Source organism: Synchiropus splendidus, chromosome 2 (assembly GCF_027744825.2).
Source record: "Synchiropus splendidus isolate RoL2022-P1 chromosome 2, RoL_Sspl_1.0, whole genome shotgun sequence".
In the NCBI taxonomy this organism is placed as follows: Eukaryota; Metazoa; Chordata; class Actinopteri; order Syngnathiformes; family Callionymidae; genus Synchiropus; species Synchiropus splendidus.
The window spans coordinates 32,916,833-32,935,879 of NC_071335.1; the positions used below are offsets into that span (position 1 = coordinate 32,916,833).

The following is a 19,047-nucleotide window of genomic DNA, read 5'->3' on the forward strand; positions in this document are numbered from 1 at the left end:
CTACCACTGGCTGGCTTTATTTGTCGATCCACTTCCAGTAGGAAATTCCCTTGGTTGTTTCCTCTTAGCTATATGTCAAGTATGGGAAACTGAAATTGTTGTTATGAGTGATATTAATATCTTGAATGTTCAACCCCGACTGTAGGCAACCATTTGCAAATACGAAGTCAGGGTTATTTTGTACAGTGTGACTCATTGAAAAAAGACTAATAGGGACTCAGTTAAACAACTTCTCCCCCCTGGTGTTGAAGCCATACATTGCAATCAACTGTTGCGCGTGTGTTGAACATAGTACATATAACAACTATGGTGGCCTTCACGGTTCATAAAGTACATCATTCTACCCAATTGCAGTAGCGCTTGAAAGGGTGAGATCACAGAGGGGGAAAAAGCACAATGCAGCGTGGGTTAGTAGAGAATGTCAACAGTGATATATACACTGTCAACAGCCCTCTGCAGGACTTGTTTGTTAAAGTTATTCTCCTAAACTTTGATCGTGGTGTAAACGTGTTGTGTTACTGCCACGCTGCTTCGACCAGCAGCTTCGGTAAACCATTGTTTGCGATTATTATCATCATTTCAAATGTGGAGGAGGACGTCTCAGACGTCACAAAGATGTAGCGAACAGCCTGGATAGCAGCCGCGAGACGCCCATATATCACCTCAATGCAATCTGACTCCTGCTCCTGAAATGTGGAAAAAACCTGGGTGGCCAAAGTGTTAAGAGAGTAAAGTACTTACAAAGTGCTGGGAAACATCTGATCCGGCAATATTGTTAACAATAAAAAAAAATCCAATGTTATAGCCGCTCAGTGCTCAGTTCCATCAAACCCGTGTCAGCAACTTCACCACCCCTTGTTAAGTCAAAGGATGTTGAAATGTCATGAAAGTTAATCAATTATTTACGCATATCGGGAAGCATTAGAGGTAAGTACCCCCCTGCTGCTGACAGATGTGCATTAATGAGAAAATAATCGGCAAGAGTACCACTGCTGCAACTGCTAAATGATGTAGCACTGTAGTTTGGTTTTCTTTGTCTAGACACGCAAACTCCACTGTCTTTAGGCGCAGCGTGTGAGTTGAGTCCAACAAAAATCAAACAAATCTCTTGTCAGTACATCACACAAGCGAGAAACGTACTGTATCAATAAACACTTAGGACCTGACTTTTTCACATTTTAAAATGTTGTAAACATTGCCAAGTGGCGCTATACCAACATTACACCCTCAGTCCAAAAACAGCCATCCATATTACATGCTGACCATTCTAGTATTCCACCATGTTATACATTTTCTGAATTCTGAACAACAGTGTTGCCTGTCTGATGCGATGCAGGGGAGCATTCCAGGTACGAGGACCACACACAGAGAACACACTGTCTCCTCTCAGTTTTCTGCTGGTAGAGCGAAGACCAAATGGTGAAACAGCTAGGTGCTTTCTAAACAAACACTTTTCAAATGAAGCCCGAAACTCACAGTAAACGGCAGTAACGTCTCTTTTGTCTGCTCCAGTTAAAAAGCATGCTGCAGCGTTCTGAACAATTTGCAGTCCAGAAAGGGACGACTGACTGACTCCGATGAAGCAGTCGCAGTAGTCCAGCCGAGACGAGACAAAAGCACAGTTTCCATTGCCTGAAAGATCAAGAGTAGGGTTCCTGTTATGAGAGGAGAGTATTATAATCACTGGAATAACTCCATTTATTTTTTATTTTTTTGCAAAAATGGAACACATGAGCGGGAGAGGTGCTTTCTTGCGCTTTTGTTTACATAACTGCGCCTTCATTTTTGTAATTGCTGTATCGCTTTTGCAATATAATGTAATGTTTTGTAAATATGACCTTTGTAATTGTGTTATCGTTTTTATTTATTCCCTTATCTCTTCGATTGCCATTTGCCCTTATGCGCTCACACCAAACGCCATCCGCATCAAAAGCCAATGATGGAAAACAGTCGCGCGATTGCACAGGAGCCAACCAGATTTTAGAGCGACGTATGCAAAGAGGGGAAATAAATCAGCAAGACGAAGAATGGAAATGGAAGAGAAGCTGATCATAGCAGTAGCTGGAATTGACATACGATCGCGCCTCTGGCGGATCTAATTGAACCGGAGACGACAGAACCACAGTAGATGAAGAGCAACAACTCGCCCTCTCTGATATGATACTGTATTGTATATTGGCCGATATGATCCCAATCCCAACACAGGAATGGTGTTACGATATATGATATTGCGATGCGATTGTGAAGTTCAGCAATTTATTGTAATAAGAACACTTTAAGGAGGGAAGTCAGATATTGCATATCATGTGCATGAAAACAAGTTCATTGTTATGACATTCAGCTAAATTCATCGGCAGAGGAAAATACCTCCAGCGTACAGAAACAATACCTCAGTATTAAACAAATGCATGTTATTATTAATACAACATAACCAAGTATTTATTTATTAAATATTGACATAACCAACGTTGAATATGAAAACAATATCACACGATTGAATATTGCCATATAAGCAAAGCCGGCCGTCGGTGGACGGTCATAACCACGTTCTTCAGTTCATTTAAAGGGTCAAAGTTTATTGGCGGTGGTTGTTTTCATCCATAATGTCAATATAGCAGGTCATAGTACTTGTGTTGTTCTCTCACCAAGCAAAACATTTTCAATAAATGAGCAAATAATCTATATATTTCCAAGCAAATAATGGAATTGCATTCACGTTCACGTGTCGAAGGATGAGGAGCATGTCACCTCTCTTAAAAATCTCTAACACAAAGCCATGTCACGACCGCACGCTCGGGATTTATTTGGCTGACGTTTGTGAAAGAATAAATACCAGACGTTGGGTATATTTGGAGAGGGATTCCGAACCTCTTGAAAGATTCAGTGAAAATTGCTTGGCCACTTTGGTTTTCCTTCATTACCGCTCCTTCTTTCACCATGATCAACTCCACTTTCACTTCCTCTAATCTCCTTTCATCCCTGCCATCCTTCTTATCCCTGGGCTCACCCCGCGCGCCAATTAACCACAAGCTCAGCGGGGGGTTTATTTCGTTGTGATTAATCAACCTGGCTACAGGAGAGTTATTGTCAAATAACTTATATGCTGATGGATCATTTTGTTAACTGAATGAATTAATCATGCGCCAGGAGGAGAGCGCTGCTCCCCAACGCTCCCGCATTTATTTGCCTCTTCCCTTGTGGTGAAACTGGATTACCCAAGATGAAATTTGTAAAAAAAAAGTGGACACAAGGTGGAGTGTTTTACAGCACAGTATGGGTAATAGAATATCAGATTTTGCAGAATAAAACAGACATTTACTGTCATTTCACAGGGAAGGATCAAAGGATAGCGGAATTGGGGCACTCTCCTGCAGTCGTTTCAACTTAAACTTACAACAGAAACTACACAAGCGACACCACTAGAACAGAGTCAAAAGCTGCGTATGCCATCTTCAAATCTATGGTTTTCCAATAAACTAAAAGTGCACAGCACTTGCTACATTACTTGAATAACTCCAACACGAGCAACTCACTTTGCATTGTTTTTGTCAATTCTGGGCATCATTCCTCATTAACCTCCCAATAGTAAAACATCTTTCCATAAATTTAGCTTTCAAACTGCGTCATGATAAACACACTAAAAACCCATGGGAGTGGTTTGACTCCAGTTACTTTCAATAAAGAGCACAGTGACTTTTACTCATGGTTAAAAAGGTCTGTCAAAACGCTACAACTGTGAATAGACCAGCAGTACTTGTTAGCGCTTTTTAGAGCGTATATATATATATAAATATATGAGTGGATTGACACCTCCCATTTGAGATAGTTTCACAGGCATTTCTAACCCCAGCGGTGAGTCACCTTATGTCTGTATGTTAAATTCGTTCACTCCCAATATGCCTTTTTACTTAGAAAAAACATAACATAATATTTGTATTCAAGTTTGATCCAGAGGTGCAGATAATAAAATGAGCCAAATCTCTATGGTATATTTAGCAAACACCTTATTAAATGAAGCGCATTCCATAATGTGGCACATTTTACAAGGTGTGAACACATTCTGTACAAAAGCGCCCTTCAGTAAACTGCCTCACTATATGCTCCTTATTTATTAAAGACTTTTTTTTTTTTTTGAGAACTTTGCAAACTACCTCTGCAAATGACCTTATTAATTCATCTCTGCTTTCACATCCTCAGAACCTCCATCACTTGTTCTCGCTGCTTATTAACCGCCTCAAAAAGATCTTTGATGTACTGGGTCGGGTCTGGCTTCTGGCTCTCAAAGACAAAATAGAAGCAGAGGAGCAAGGGAAGGTAGCTTTTGTTCAGCAAGAGACCACCCTCATTTCTTTTTGCATGGATTTAGCCTCCGACGACTCGTTTCAGTCAGGCCATTTGATCAACAGACGTTCTTAAAGAAGAGCCTCATCTGGCTTATTAAACAGAGTCACTCGGCAATTCACACACCTGCACTGATGTTTTTTTCACATTTGTTCAGTTTCCTGGATCACTTATCTGAAAGTTTCATTTTTTTCCATTTTATCCCAGCACCATAATCTGAAAATGAGTGTATGATTGTGTCCACAGAAACTTTCCTGCCTGTCTGGGAGGCAGCAGAAAAGAGGCCAACCATGAGGAAACTTCTGGCAGTTTTGGGGTGTGGTCTTCTGATCAAGACGCCCAGATGGCGTGGTGGTGTTCATGGTTTAAAACGGTCTCAAGCAACGTCATCGACTAACACATCCGCATTGCCATGGCGTCACATTTTTATGTTGGAAAAGTTGCCTTTTGCAACATGTGAGAAGAAGAGGGAGGTTGGATAAAGCCATAGGACACTTATGGGAGGAAAACATTTTGGTTCATTGAAACACCGATGCATAATGTTTCACGCTGAAGGCTGCCTTTTTTGTCAGTATAGGATGCAAGAGTCCACTTTCCCAACGTCAGTATATTACGCCATGGCAAGAAATCTATCCATCACTGCTCAGAAGTCTCAGAAGTCAGAGTCACTTAAACAGACTTCCCTTATAGAACAGCAGTGTTTTCACGCTGTTTCCTTCCCTGATGGCCGAGCCTCTCATTCCAACCAAAACAGTCGCCCTGACCACCCTGCGGAAAAACTGGTTTAAACTGCCTGTTTCTTCCATTTACTCCCCAAAGCTGTGAGACCACAGGTGAGGGTGTAAAAGTAAATCGACCCGTAAGACTAGAGCTTTGCAGTTCCCACTCCTTGCCTGAGATTTCAGAACTTCTCAGCTGGGTAGGATCTAATTTCCAATCTTAACACGACTAGAATTTAGCAGAGGCTGTGAACCGTTCCGGGGGGACTTGGTGGAGCCTACAGGACCACAAAAAAAAAAAAAGGCGGATGTGGGAGCGCAGCGCTAAGTCTGGAAATAGTTCAGAATTATTGCAGAGGTCAGGTGCTAGATTCTGGCAGCAGACAAATCCCTACTAAAAACCATGTCAGCGGGGTTGATACCCAAAAAGGATGGCATGAGAATGTGTTAATAAAATGTCTTTGGCTAGAAAACATGATGTGACTGTGAATTAAATATTATCATCTTTTATATAAACTAAGTAACTAACTGCCTCGCTTACCAAAGCTGAGTCGCTATGAGCGCATTGTTTAATGGGATGATGAATTATGAACGAATTAGCACCTGTTTCCAACACTACTCACTCACCAACAATGACCCTTTAATAACTATTTAAGTCTGAGGAAAACTTTGGACGTTTCTGGGCCTCATCTCTTCTATGGTATAGACGCTTCTGTCAGCATGCAAACCACCTGTAAATGGCTTGTCAGCCATTTTGACTTATTTCAAACACTATCACAGTCAATACAGCCAGTAACTACATTCAGGAGATGCAACAACACAAAGATAAGAGGTTCCAACTACTGCCAAGTATTTCATGATTCCCATAAGTAAGCAATAATTTCAACGTCGGTGCTTGTTTTTCAAGGTGTATGAAGCCTGACAATCTTCATCAGACTTCATTTAAATGCAGGTTAACGCTGCTCCGTAAACTATTTCTATGGCAACATGTTGGATCTTATACAACGGCAGCACCAGCTGGGATTTGTTTCTGTGAATTCAAGTACAACAAAGATGTTTTTCATCCAAAATAAAAAAAAAGGTCTTTTTGAGATGAAGTCAACGCAAACACCCACCTTTTTCTTTTTCTTGTTGTAACATATGTATGATACACTGGTGTGGGTGGAGGGTCACGTGACTGTTTCAACCAAAAGCCAGTCTAGGATACACTGTGGGAGGGATGAAGAGAGAGTCATGGATCTTCAAAAGCCAGGTCAACCTTATTCAACAACTAAATCCACTTTGTTTTACTTTGATCCTTTGCTTTTCGGCAAGAGCACAATAACTGATATTCACATTACTTGAAGGATTACTGTGAGGTGCAACGTGGGACCTGCGTTACTAGCATTCTTGTACAGCTGAATGAAAAAGCGACGGCACCATATTTTGAGTGAGCGACGGGTGGAGAGGTATCAAGAGCCCAACAATATCCCTTTTCCATCTCTCCATCAGGTGCAAGCACTTTGAATTTGGCAGCCGTATGACTGTCGAACTATTACATGTTTGAGTGGTACGGAGTTTGCTACATTAGAATTCATTATTTATGTCCATTGTATTAGCAGGTCTGAACATTTTGGCACACACTGCTTCACTAATTACCAGGTCAGCACCTTTGGAGGGCTGCAGGGTTTGGCACAAAAGCGCTTTGCACTGAGACAAAGGGAAATGAGTGATAATGTTAATAATCCTCTGTTTACATTGTCTCCAAACCCCCTTTTCCTCCTCCAGATATTTTCCCTGCTGATACACAATATACACTGCATATATATCCGCATTAAAATGGACCATGAACTGACTGATATATCAAGTCATCTGAGGCTTTTCATTGACTCATCTGACTAAACAGCTGATGTCCAAAAGACACTGCTGAATAACCACCATCACAGAAAGTACTGTGTCGATCCCCAGCACTAGTTGTTGGACCTGCTATCTGGCTTGCAATAGACTGTATCTTGTTATTATTCTCTTAAACATATCTAATATGAGAAAGGTCTTTGGAGATGTTCACCATTGACTATGATAGTCCCATGAGCAAGAGATGAAAGAATGGTCAACCCAAAACAAGACTGACAATATAATCATTCTATCAACCTCAGGGGCACCTTATGTTAGAGATCTTCTTTGTCTTTGGACAATTCCCGCCACTAGACCCCACGGCGAGTCGGCCTAGCCTCTCTGTCATCCATTCGCCTGTCTCTCTTCTCTTCAAACCTCTCAACGTGAGATGTCCCTCTGACACTCTGCTCTTGTCCTTCTTAGTCACTCCAAATGAAACCATCCTCAACTCTCACTCTGCTTCTTAACTCAGGGCTACTGCCTCTAACCAAACATCTTGGCAGGTTCTCACATCTGTCCCATGAACCTTCCCTTTCACTCCAGCCCACGGGGTCTTTAACTAGGGTGGTGCGGGTCTTTGTTCCAACCAGTCAAGCACACATTAGCGAATAAGCTCTCAGCTGTAACAAGCAGCAGCCAATTACTTCAGACAGCTGACTGGTTCTTGACAAGTTGGAAAAAAAAAAAAAACTTGCACCACCCCGGCTTTTTGAGGACAATGTTGAAGACCCCTCCACTAACTGCTACTTTTCGGAGCCAGATTACCCCTGTCAGTCGTCTATCCCCGTTCCACCTAGCACTTTCTTCAGCACTGTTCTTATGCTTTAGACGTAGCCTGCTATTTTCAGAAACAGACATTCCAGCCTCTCGGTTTTCACCGTGCACACAATATCCAGTTACAACATTGCATCCACACCACAACTTCTGTATGTCTGCTGCCAAGACAAAACTGTAGGTGGCAGTGTAATAAGAAGCTGAAGCCCACGTAGGTCAATCTGAATCCGAAAAATAGCCTTTTCATCATGTCATTTCCTCTTTATTTGATACAGAAAAATGTCTCTCCCCCTCCTTATGATAACGCGAAGGTTGACGTCAACTTCCTGACTTTCTTGAAGATCTGCACTTTGCTTGAAGTTTTTGAAAAGAATTGTTTCCAATTCTCTGTTTGCCTAAAAACTAAGGGTGCAAACCCAGGGACATTTGCTTATTTAGGAAAATATTTAAACATCTAAACAGGGTCTTCATGATTCATTCTTATCATTGTTCCGCTTCTCTCCAACTCCTGAATGCTCTCCAAATAAGTGCCACAGCTCAAAGAGACTCCTCTTTCACCTCATGTGTCAGATCACCACCAAGGCAAACAAGATCTCAGCTATAGTCCTATGTCATGCCTACAACACTGCCTCACTGACATACGTCTCTTGACTTCCTCATTCGCAATTGTTCCTCATAAATGTGTATTAAAAGATCCTTGAAACCTCAAACTTTCCGCTGCCTTTTGTAAAACAGCATACGGTTATATATGTGACTACTTTTACGTGTCCTCAGGGAAAGCTTTTAATATGGAGTCAGGCGGAGCTTTAAACCAGTGATGCAGGTATAGTGTGTCACCATGGTTGTTCCAGCCCCTGCTGTGTTTGCTGCGGCTCTAGACCGTCAGGTTTTTTAAAGAATATTCACCATAGATGCTGCATGATTTCCACTCTTGCGTGACGTGTTAGCGGTGCTTGGCTCAGTTATAAACCTGAGCCTCGTCTCCAATCTGCCACCTGCACACTTGCTCTACTGGAAGTGACAGGATAATTGACAGCCACGTTGAAGCGGAAGATAAGAAACATGCTGCCTGTATCAAATCAGCATTGATCCAGGAGCTGTACTTAACAGCGTTGCTGTTTCCAATTCCATCCTGAACACAAAATAGATGAGCATTTGTGTAATTTGTCCATATATATATAGGAGGTGAATTTGCGTGTCATTTGCCTGAGGTGGGGATTTTCTAAAATATGCTTCAAAGGGGGGAAAAGGACAACACAGAATTCTTAAATCGTGAGTTAGGATGCATTGCTGGCCAGGCTTCTTGCTAGTTTTACTCGATATTTAAGAGTGGTGTTTACAGTGTGGAGGAGAATAAAACTTTATGTAGCAGAACTGTGTTGCTTAACAATAAAAAAGGCGTAACCTGCTTGAGTTAAATTACATTCATGGTTTGTGCGGCATCAAGGAATTAAACTACTTTTTAGGTATTTTTTTAAACTGTTACTCATACAACAAACTGCAACATTGGCAAGTACAATAAAATCATTTTACCTTCACCTTCTCACCTTCTTCTGCCGCTTATCCGGGGTTGGGTCGCGGAGGCAGCATTCGGAGCAAGGAAGCCCAAACTTCCCGGTCCGCACAAACCTCCTCCAGCTCCTCCCGGGGGATCCCGAGGCGTTCCCAGGCCAGACCGGAGACATAATCTCTCCAGCGAGTCCTGGGTCTTCCCCGGGGTCTCCTCCCGGTAGGACATGCCCGGAACACCTCCCCAGGGAGGCGTCCAGGGGGCATCCGGATCAGATGCCCGAGCCACCTCAGCTGGTTCCTCTCGATGTGGAGGAGCAGCGGCTCCACCCCGAGCTCCTCCCGGATGACCGAGCTCCTCACCCTATCTCTAAGGGTGCGCCCAGCCACCCTGCGGAGGAAACTCATCTCAGCCGCTTGTATCCGCGATCTCATCCTTTCGGTCACTACCCAAAGCTCGTGACCATAGGTGAGGGTGGGAACGTAGATCGATCGGTAAATCGAGAGCTTCGTCTTGTGACTCAGCTCTCTCTTCACCACGACGGTCCGATACAGCGACCGCATCACTGCCGCCGCTGCACCAACCCGTCTATCAATCTCACGCTCCCTTTTTCCCTCACTCGAGAACAAGACCCCGAGATACTTAAACTCCGCCACTTGAGGCAAGACCTCTCCACCAACCTGGAGAGAGCAAACCACCGTGTTCCGGTCGAGAACCATGGCCTCAGACTTGGAGGTGCTGATCCTCATCCCGGCCGCTTCACACTCGGCTGCAAACCGACCCAGCGCATGCTGAAGGTCCCGGTCCGATGAGGCCAGCAGAACAACATCGTCCGCAAATAGCAGAGATGAAATTCTGTGGTTCCCGAACCGGATCCCCTCCGCCCCCTGGCTACGCCTAGAAATTCTGTCCATAAAAGTGATGAACAGAACCGGTGACAAAGGGCAGCCCTGGCGGAGACCAACATGCACCGGGAACAGGTCTGATTTCCTGCCGGCAATGCGAACCATGCTCCTGCTCCGGTCATACAAGGAGCGGACAGCCCCTAGCAGAGGGTCCCGCACCCCATATTCCCGGAGCACCCCCCACAGGACATCGCGAGGGACACGGTCGAACGCCTTCTCCAAATCCACAAAGCACATGTGGACTGGTTGGGCGAACTCCCATGAACCCTCGAGCACCCGGTGGAGGGTATAGAGCTGGTCCAGTGTTCCACGACCGGGACGAAAACCACACTGTTCCTCCTGGATCAGAGGTTCGACTATTGGCCGAAGTCTCCTCTCTAGTACCCTGGAATAGACTTTTCCAGGGAGGCTGAGGAGTGTGATCCCCCTATAGTTGGAACACACCCTCCGGTCCCCTTTCTTAAACAGGGGGACCACCACCCCGGTCTGCCAATCCAGAGGCACTGTCCTCGACTGCCACGCGATGTTGCAGAGACGTGTCAGCCACGACAGCCCTACAACATCCAGGGATTTCAGATACTCCGGACGGATCTCATCCACTCCCGGGGCCCTACCACCGAGGAGCTTACGAACAACCTCGGTGACTTCGGCCCGGGTGATGAGAGAGCCATCCGAGTCCTCAGTCCCCGCTTCCTGAGTGGAAGACGTGACGACGGGATTGAGGAGACCCTCGAAGTATTCTTTCCACCGCCCGACAACATCACCAGTCGAGGTCAGCAGTCTCCCACCCTCGCTGTAAACAGCACTGGTGAGGCACTGCTTCCCCCTTCTGAGTCGACGGACGGTTTGCCAGAACTTCTTCGAGGCCGGCCAATAGTCCTCCTCCATGGCCTCTCCGAACTCCTCCCAGACCCGAGTTTTTGCCTCCAAGACTGCACGGGAAGCGGCACGCCTGGCCTGCCGGTACACGTCAGCTGCCTCAGGAGTCCCACAGGCCATCAAGACCCGATAGGACTCCTTCTTCAGCCTGACGGCATCCCTTACTTTCGGTGTCCACCACCGGGTTCGGGGATTGCCGCCGCGACAGGCACCGGAGACCTTGCGACCACAACTGCGTGCAGCCGCACTGACAATGGAGGAGGAGAACATGGACCACTCAGACTCCATGTCACCTACCTCCCTCGGGATCTGGGAGAAACTCTCCCGAAGGTGGGAGTTAAAGACCCCACTGACAGTGGGTTCCGCCAGGCGTTCCCAGCAGACCCTCACAATACGTTTGGGCCTGCCCGGTCTGACCGGCTTCCTCCCCTGCCAGCGGATCGCACTCACCACCAGGTGGTGATCGGTTGACAGCTCTGCCCCTCTCTTCACCCGAGTGTCCGAGACACGTGGCCGAAGGTCAGATGACACGATCACAAAGTCTATCATAGACCTCCGGCCAAGGGTGTCCTGGTGCCATGAGCACTTATGGACACCCTTGTGCTCAAACATGGTGTTCGTTATGGACAAACTGTGGGTGGCACAGAAGTCCAGTAATAGAACACCGCTCGGGTTCAGATCGGGTAGGCCGTTCTTCCCAATCACGCCCCTCCAGGTCTTGCTGTCATGATAAAATCATTTTATTCACGTGAAATTGGAACAGACCTTTTCTCACAATACAGTGACGGCTCACATGGTCGTGGACGTTTCTGAAATCACATTTATTGAAGCTTTCAGTCAATACGAAAGATGCATGCAAGCAAATCTCACAATAAATGATGATGGAGAACCTTTCAGCCACGACCCACCCACACAGGCCCAGAGGACAGTGCACAGAACAGGGCAGCTGCCCCAAATCCTGCCCTGTCGAATCATACTGGAGCAGAGTCGGGAGTAAAACATTGAAAAAGGATCACAACTGAGCTTCGTATTTATCATTGTGGGTTTTTGTTGTCGTTTTTGTTCTCCCCGCACGCATGAGCACCAATTGAGGCAAGACTTTCATTATTAATTCTAGCTGAAGTCCAATGATTAAATCGGGGTTTTGCTTTTAGGAAGCCTTACTTAATGGAGCAGGCCTGATATTTAAAGGAGGACATTAAGTGGAATGCAAAACCTTTAGAGACCTCGACTTTACTATTAAGTGAAAAGTGCCAATCTTGGTCATGGCCATTTACGGACTGCTAAAACACCACTGTGAGTTTTCTGGTCCTTATCCAAGATGACTTTAGCGTTCTTGTTTGCTGATCTGACTTTGTTCATTGCCGTTTTAGCTAAGATAGAACCAGCACATGATGGTCAAACGCACGCCCCACTTGTTCACTCTGGAGCAAACCCAACTAATATTTCAGTCAGACCTCTGTGGAACAGATAAAGATGATAAAACTAACAAAAAACGTGACCTTCAAACCTTGGACTCTCATATTCTTTAACACTGCTACCTCCATCTGTTTCATCTATTCACATTCAGAGCTCAACACAGAAAATCTACAGATCTAAAGACAAGTGTGATGGTCGACACCACTTAACCAGAGACTGTGTTTGTCTGAGACCAAATCCTACACCAAGACTTTGAGGGCCCGAGACCAAGACCAATGACAATGTTCCAATGAAAGCATTTCAGTTCTTGGTTTTTACTGAAAACAATGGCTTCCATTTCTTTTGCATTAAGAAATACATGTTTCTATATGAGTAACACTTTTACATTTTGTGTTGAGTTTGGTCTCAGTCTAGAGTTAGAAACTCCTGACTACAACACTACTAAAGGCTATACTGTAGACTCTTCTTCTTCTAATTCTCCTTCTTTTCCTTCCGGCTTCTCCCTTCAGGGGGCGCCACAGTGCATCACCTTCCTCCATCTCACCCTGTCCTCTGCTTCCTCTTCTCTCAAACCTACCGACCTCATGTCCTCCTTCACCACCTCCATAAACCTCCTCTTTGGCCTTCCTCTCCACCTTCTGCCTGGCAGTTCCAACCTCAACATCTTCCTACCAACGTACTGTCTCTCTCTCCTCTGTACATGTCCAAACCATCTCCATCTAGCCTCTCTGACTTTGCCTCCTAAACACCTGACCACATGTGCTGTCCCTCTGATATACTGCTTCCTGATCCTATCCATCCTGCTCACTCCCAGAGAGAAGCTCAGCATCTTCATCTCTGCTACCTCCAGCTCTGCCTCCTGTCTTTTCCTCAGTGCCACTGTTTCCAAACCATACAACATTGCTGGCATGACCACCGTTTCGTACACCTTCACTTCATCCTTGCCGACACCCTTTTGCCACACATCACACCTGACACTTTTCTCCAATTATTGCCTGCCTGCACCCGCTTCTTCACCTCTTTCTCACACCTCACCACTGTCTCACACCTGGCAAACATGTCCTGCACCACTCCAACATACTTCTCTGCCACTCCAGACTTCCTCATACAATACCACAACTCTTCTCTTGGCACTCTGTCGTACGCTTTCTCCACGTCCACAAAGACACAATGGAGCTTCTTCTGACCTTCTATGTACTTCTGCATGAACATCCTCAAAGCAAACATTGCATCTGTGGTGGTCTTTTTTGGCATGAAGCTGTTGCTCACATCTGCTAACTTCTGCCCTTAGTCTACTTTCCACTACTCTTTCCCACAACTTCATCCTATGGTTCATCAACTTTATCCCTTTGTAGTTGCCACAACACTGGACATCTCCCTTGTTCTTGAAGACTATACTGTAGACTAAGCCACCGTCATTTCTGTAAGCCGCTACTTTTTTCTCACAGTCTAAACCCTACAACTTAATCAACGGTGCGGCGAATATATGGACAAACAAGCTTCAAGATATTGAGCCTTGTCACATCAGACCAATGAAACTACAGGTGACTTGTTTGCTTTAAAGCACACAGTGCTGCTTTAGCCTGTGTGTATTCCCAGCCCCCACAGTACCGCCTCCACAGCTGGTCTCGGCAGCAGCGTCGAGCTCTGGCAAGAGCAAAGAAGTGCCAGGAGCAAACACTTAGTCTGGGATGTTGTGTATCCTCCTTTAACTGAATGGGTGAGGATTATATTCAGGAGTATATGTAGAACCAACAACGGTCTCTTGATCTGATCTCCAATCTCCATTGATACATCAAAGTGGAACTATCGCAATCTGGATGTTTTTTTTTTTCTTTAAGAAGTCAACACTTGGCCATCCATAGCTAGCTTTCAGCAACAGTTCTGAAGTGGAGATCGTAGCTTGCTGACCACTGATCCCGCCCTTGTGCAGTGATACAGTTAACTTTGACACAAAGCCTGTGAAAGACAGCAAGACTTTCCGGAGACAGACATGCTAACACTCCCATCATGTGCTATTTACTGTTAAGAAATGCATCTCAGAGTGAAAACTAATAATTCAGTCAATAACAGACGACCGTACTTTCTTTGAGGCTGTCGGAGGATGGTGGAGGGGTGGGGAACAATAGAAAAATCTCCTGAAAAACACTCCAGAGATCCATTTTCGTCACATCAAAAGTTTCTTCCGAGAATTTAAAAGAGACTGCAGACATTTTTCACACTTTCAGTAAAATGATGACTCCGCTGAAAAAGGCACACGAAAAGCACCTGTGAACCAAGACGTTAAAAACTTCAAAATATGCTGAAGCCTTGATGAAAAGAGCGAATTGAAATACCAAAAGTGATTTGTATTCCTGTCTCATTTTAACATCTTAACAGCATGAACTGGAAACATGTAATGTTTTTTTGCTCAACATCAAATGGACAAAAGTGATGTTGTGTTAAATATGTCTTTACACGTGTGTTTTTCAAAGTCATAGTCATCTTAATGAGAACTGCAATGATATATGTCTAGAAATGATGATATCACATATGGAAAAGTTTGGGCAAAGTTCGGGAGCCTTGAAGATGGAGAAGTGTTGGATGATGGATGTCAGAGATTGGAGCAGCAGGCAAAAGGAGAATAGGGAGGCAGCCAATGAGGGTGTGTTAAATGAGGACATTAAGAGCATAAGAACAAGTATGAAAAGTGAGGAAGATCAAGGTGGGTTCAGGTGGCGGATATTAACTGGCTCTGGCAACATGAAATGGGAAACACTGACTGAGGAAAGTGTTGTTTTGAAAGCACTTAAAATAGATGGCATCGACGCATACTAGAATAAACCTGCCTATTTTTATATTTCATCAGTTGAAGCGGCTCATGAGGAGAATTCCAACATTGTCAAAATGATGACTTTATTCATACAATAATAGGCGGTGACGTGCGGAACGGAGCTCTTTGATGACTCGGTGTTTGTGTGTCTTTGTTTACCAGAAGAAAATGTATGGGATGGTCGGTCAGATGTTCAAAATGCTTGTCAATTCTGCCTACTGTGTGTGTAATGTGCTGAAAGTATCGTCAAAGCAGCTGCACCAGATCCTTGTTTGGTCACGGCCACCAACTGACATGCAGCGCTGCACACTCTGGACAACACACTTGCAGTCACCAGTCACACACAATATGAAATTAAGATCCACATGTGGCCAACACATTTGTCAATATTCAATGTTAATCTGTCTTGTGAAGAAAGCAGATCTAATTCGATCATCCAACCATGGTAATGTTTTGTCAGAATACACATGATGATGTGCGTATGTGTACTTACCTATAAGATCATACACAAATAGAGCCACTATATCTCCTATTTTTTTTCTTCATCCAGATCCCAGTGACCAAGACTCCGGAGGAGTATATATGTTCCTCGTCCAGTGCTCATGGATTCCAAGAACTAAAGCCCCTATTGCCAAAGAAATAATATTTTTGTCACTGGCTTTTTATTTTAGGCAATAAAAATAATATAATAAAATAATAATAATAATAAAATAAATAATGCCACTGTTTTCATTGAAAAAGATCATAAAATGCTGTTACATGGAAATATTGTATGACTGAAACTAGTGATGGGTAGATGAGGTATCATGAAACAGTATAGAGCATGGTAATGAAACAGTGTCCTTATTTTCAGAGGCCACTAGATGGCACTCTCGGTTTAGAAATGACTTTATGTTTCATTGCATTAGTTGTTCCAAGTCCAAACCTTACACAGCAGACAGTGCCATCTGGTGGCCTCTGAAAATCATGACACTGTTTCCTGAAACCCTTCAATACTGTGTCATGAAACTTCATCTTCTCATCGCTATCTGAAACTACTTCCTTCTCGAATAGCTCAATTGCCAGCCCACAGTGTGCAGCGATGTGCTGAACTTGCGGGACACTCCTGGATGTTGATGGAGGGCAGCACTTGAAAAAAATGAAGATGAAATACGGAGATAAAAGGTTTCTACTCAACAGAAATGAAATGCAGAACAGCAGAATTGCCTCTCCATTGAAGGGAAAAGTGTAGGCTGGTAATCTGCATAAAGAATGAAGGGGAAAAATACAAGTAAACCTTGTTTATTGAGCTGATTTTATTTATTAAAAAAATAAAACACTGGACTAAGACACCAAAACAATCTCATATCAAACTGACTAAAATGGGACTGAAGCTATGATGCAGTGACACTACAACAAAGACGAACAATGTCCGTGGGGCATGGTTTTTGTTTCAGTTTTAGTCAATAAATATCAATTTTACAATGAAGAGGGGCATGAAAATGGTGATCCAGACCTGAAAAGAACAATAAAGTGCTCAGTAGAAGTGAGGATGTAAAGCTGATGGCAATTGAGAAAAGGCAGTCGGAGGCTGTAATGAATTAAGCGCAGGTGGAGAGAGTGCACTGCTGACATATTGATCCACACAAGGACCACTCTGCCTCTTTTTTTACCAGCCTCCCGCATAGATCATCGCTGCGTGCCACCAGCTGCACAAGTCACCAGTTCCACAACACACACCAACATTAACTACTGCACATGCAAGAGGTAACATAAGCCCCACCTCTGAACTCAGTAACACACTCATTTCAAAGAGTGGAACACCATCCTTGGCGCGCATCGATCCAGAGCAAGAAAAGTCAGACCACTCAAACGGTGACAGTATTTTGGCTCTCCCATACACGCACATATGAACTCACTCGGCCACATCTTTGAGTGTTCGTGACTCTCTGGGATGGAAGATAAATGAATGACAGCACAGTCTACTGGTGGAGGTGGAGCGAATGAACCACAAGGAAAATGCTGCGAACCTAAAAAACGATGGCACAGCATTATACGCCAAAGCATGAGTTATAGGTGGAAGAGAGGAGATGGAGAGAACAGACTTGAAAAATGATAAGAAGGGGGGAGGGTTGTTGAATTATTCCCCACGAAAAAAGCAAGATCGCCCACCACAAATGTATGCTTGATTAAAGTGTGTGTGTGTGTGTGTGTGTGGGTAAACGCTAACCAGACAGCCATCACCACTCAGGGCCAAGCCTGTATAGATCATATCCCAATCATCATATTATTGCCTTCAGCTGGAGGAGGGAGATGAAAACAGGAGGTAAGAGGCCGGACTGTTGAGCACATTCAATATACACTTTGTGTTTGTCCAATGTGGAACGCAAGTCGACTTGTTTATTGTTATTTTAGCTCACACGCATTTGCTTCGCTGAAACGCGGTGTGTACCCATTTGCATTTAAGCGTTGAAATGTGGAGTATATAAAGGTCTGTCTTAACTCAGACACACACCGGTTTGTCACTTTATTATGGAGCAGCTGTGCAGCTTGTGGGATGAGGGGCTATATAAACAAAAAGAACTGACCGGTTAACTCAGTTAACTTCACATTTTTTTGAGTTATCCAATGCTTCTAAACCAACAATATAAAGATATTTTAAATTCAGCAACCTTAAATATAATATTGGCAGGACAAATATGTAATCTGGATGATAGTAAACAACAGCTATCGTCTCACTGTCTTCCTCAGCCACTATTGCTCCCCTACTGCTGAGTCCAGCTGTCTCATAGCAACACTATGACACTGTGACCACACATATCCTGGCAGTAGTTTGACTCTCTTTTTCAGTTCACAAAATGTTTGCCTGCAATTTTAGTGGAAATTAATAACAAATATAAGTACTTTTTTTTTTTTAAATGACTGTGCACAGTGAACAACAGCAAGGTTTTGAAACCTTCAGGCAGGTACTTTCTGTGTGCACCAGCAGCTCTGCAGGAGTGAACGCCACTTCAGGTGCCCTCCACAAAAGACAGACGCTTCAGTGTCTCAATGACTTCCAGCTCCTAACTCTGCTCCCTGGACGAGATTTTGTTTTTACTTAAATAGCTGTTGCTTTTATACGGGCAATCATGTTGTATGTTTTACCGTTTAAATGCTTCAAATTCGTTTTCAGAAACAACAAGAGTGGGAGAACAAATGAGCCAACACATCCTCACTCCCATGGTATCATTTATTGACGTTGGGAAAGTTGCCTTTTGCGTCCTATACTGAGCAAAAAAAGGCAGCCTTCAGCGTCAAATGTTGACGCATTAGCAGCGTGACATGAAAAAAACTTGGGGCATTTAAAGCTCTCAAACCGGTTGTGTGTAACTGACATCCAGTCTCATTCAGTGAAGAAGGCTTCTGCACATCTCCCTGTGATGCTTTCACAAATACCATATAACATCAATTGATGTTGGGGAAGTTGACTTTTGAGTCTTCAGCATTGCTGACACGTTATGTTTTCAATTGAAGCACATATTCCACAGAGGAGGGATTTACAAAAGCCATGAGATGGCGCTCCATTCATTCTACATGTAGCAACATGTCAACTGCATTTTAAAGGCTGTAAACTGTTTTAGTCCCGGTGGCGTTCAGTACCATCACTAAGGGGAGGAGAGCCACGTAAGGGTGGGAGTGAGGATGGGATGGCAGATGAGAAGAGAAGGTCCTTTTGAATTCACAGAGAAATACTCTCCAGTTTCTAGTTCAGTCGTCCACCACCCCTAACACCGACTGGACCTCATGCTGGGGCATGGTGTTGTTCCCAATTGTTTTCAAAAATGATCAAAA

At 44.1% G+C, this 19,047-nt stretch overlaps 1 protein-coding gene across 1 annotated transcript in view; it reads right to left on the minus strand.

Moving 5' to 3' along the window:
* The window catches only part of LOC128753392 (zeta-sarcoglycan-like), a 261,646-nt gene that overhangs the window by 220,344 nt on the left and 22,255 nt on the right, over positions 1-19,047 (minus strand). The gene's annotated exons all lie outside the window — the stretch shown is intronic.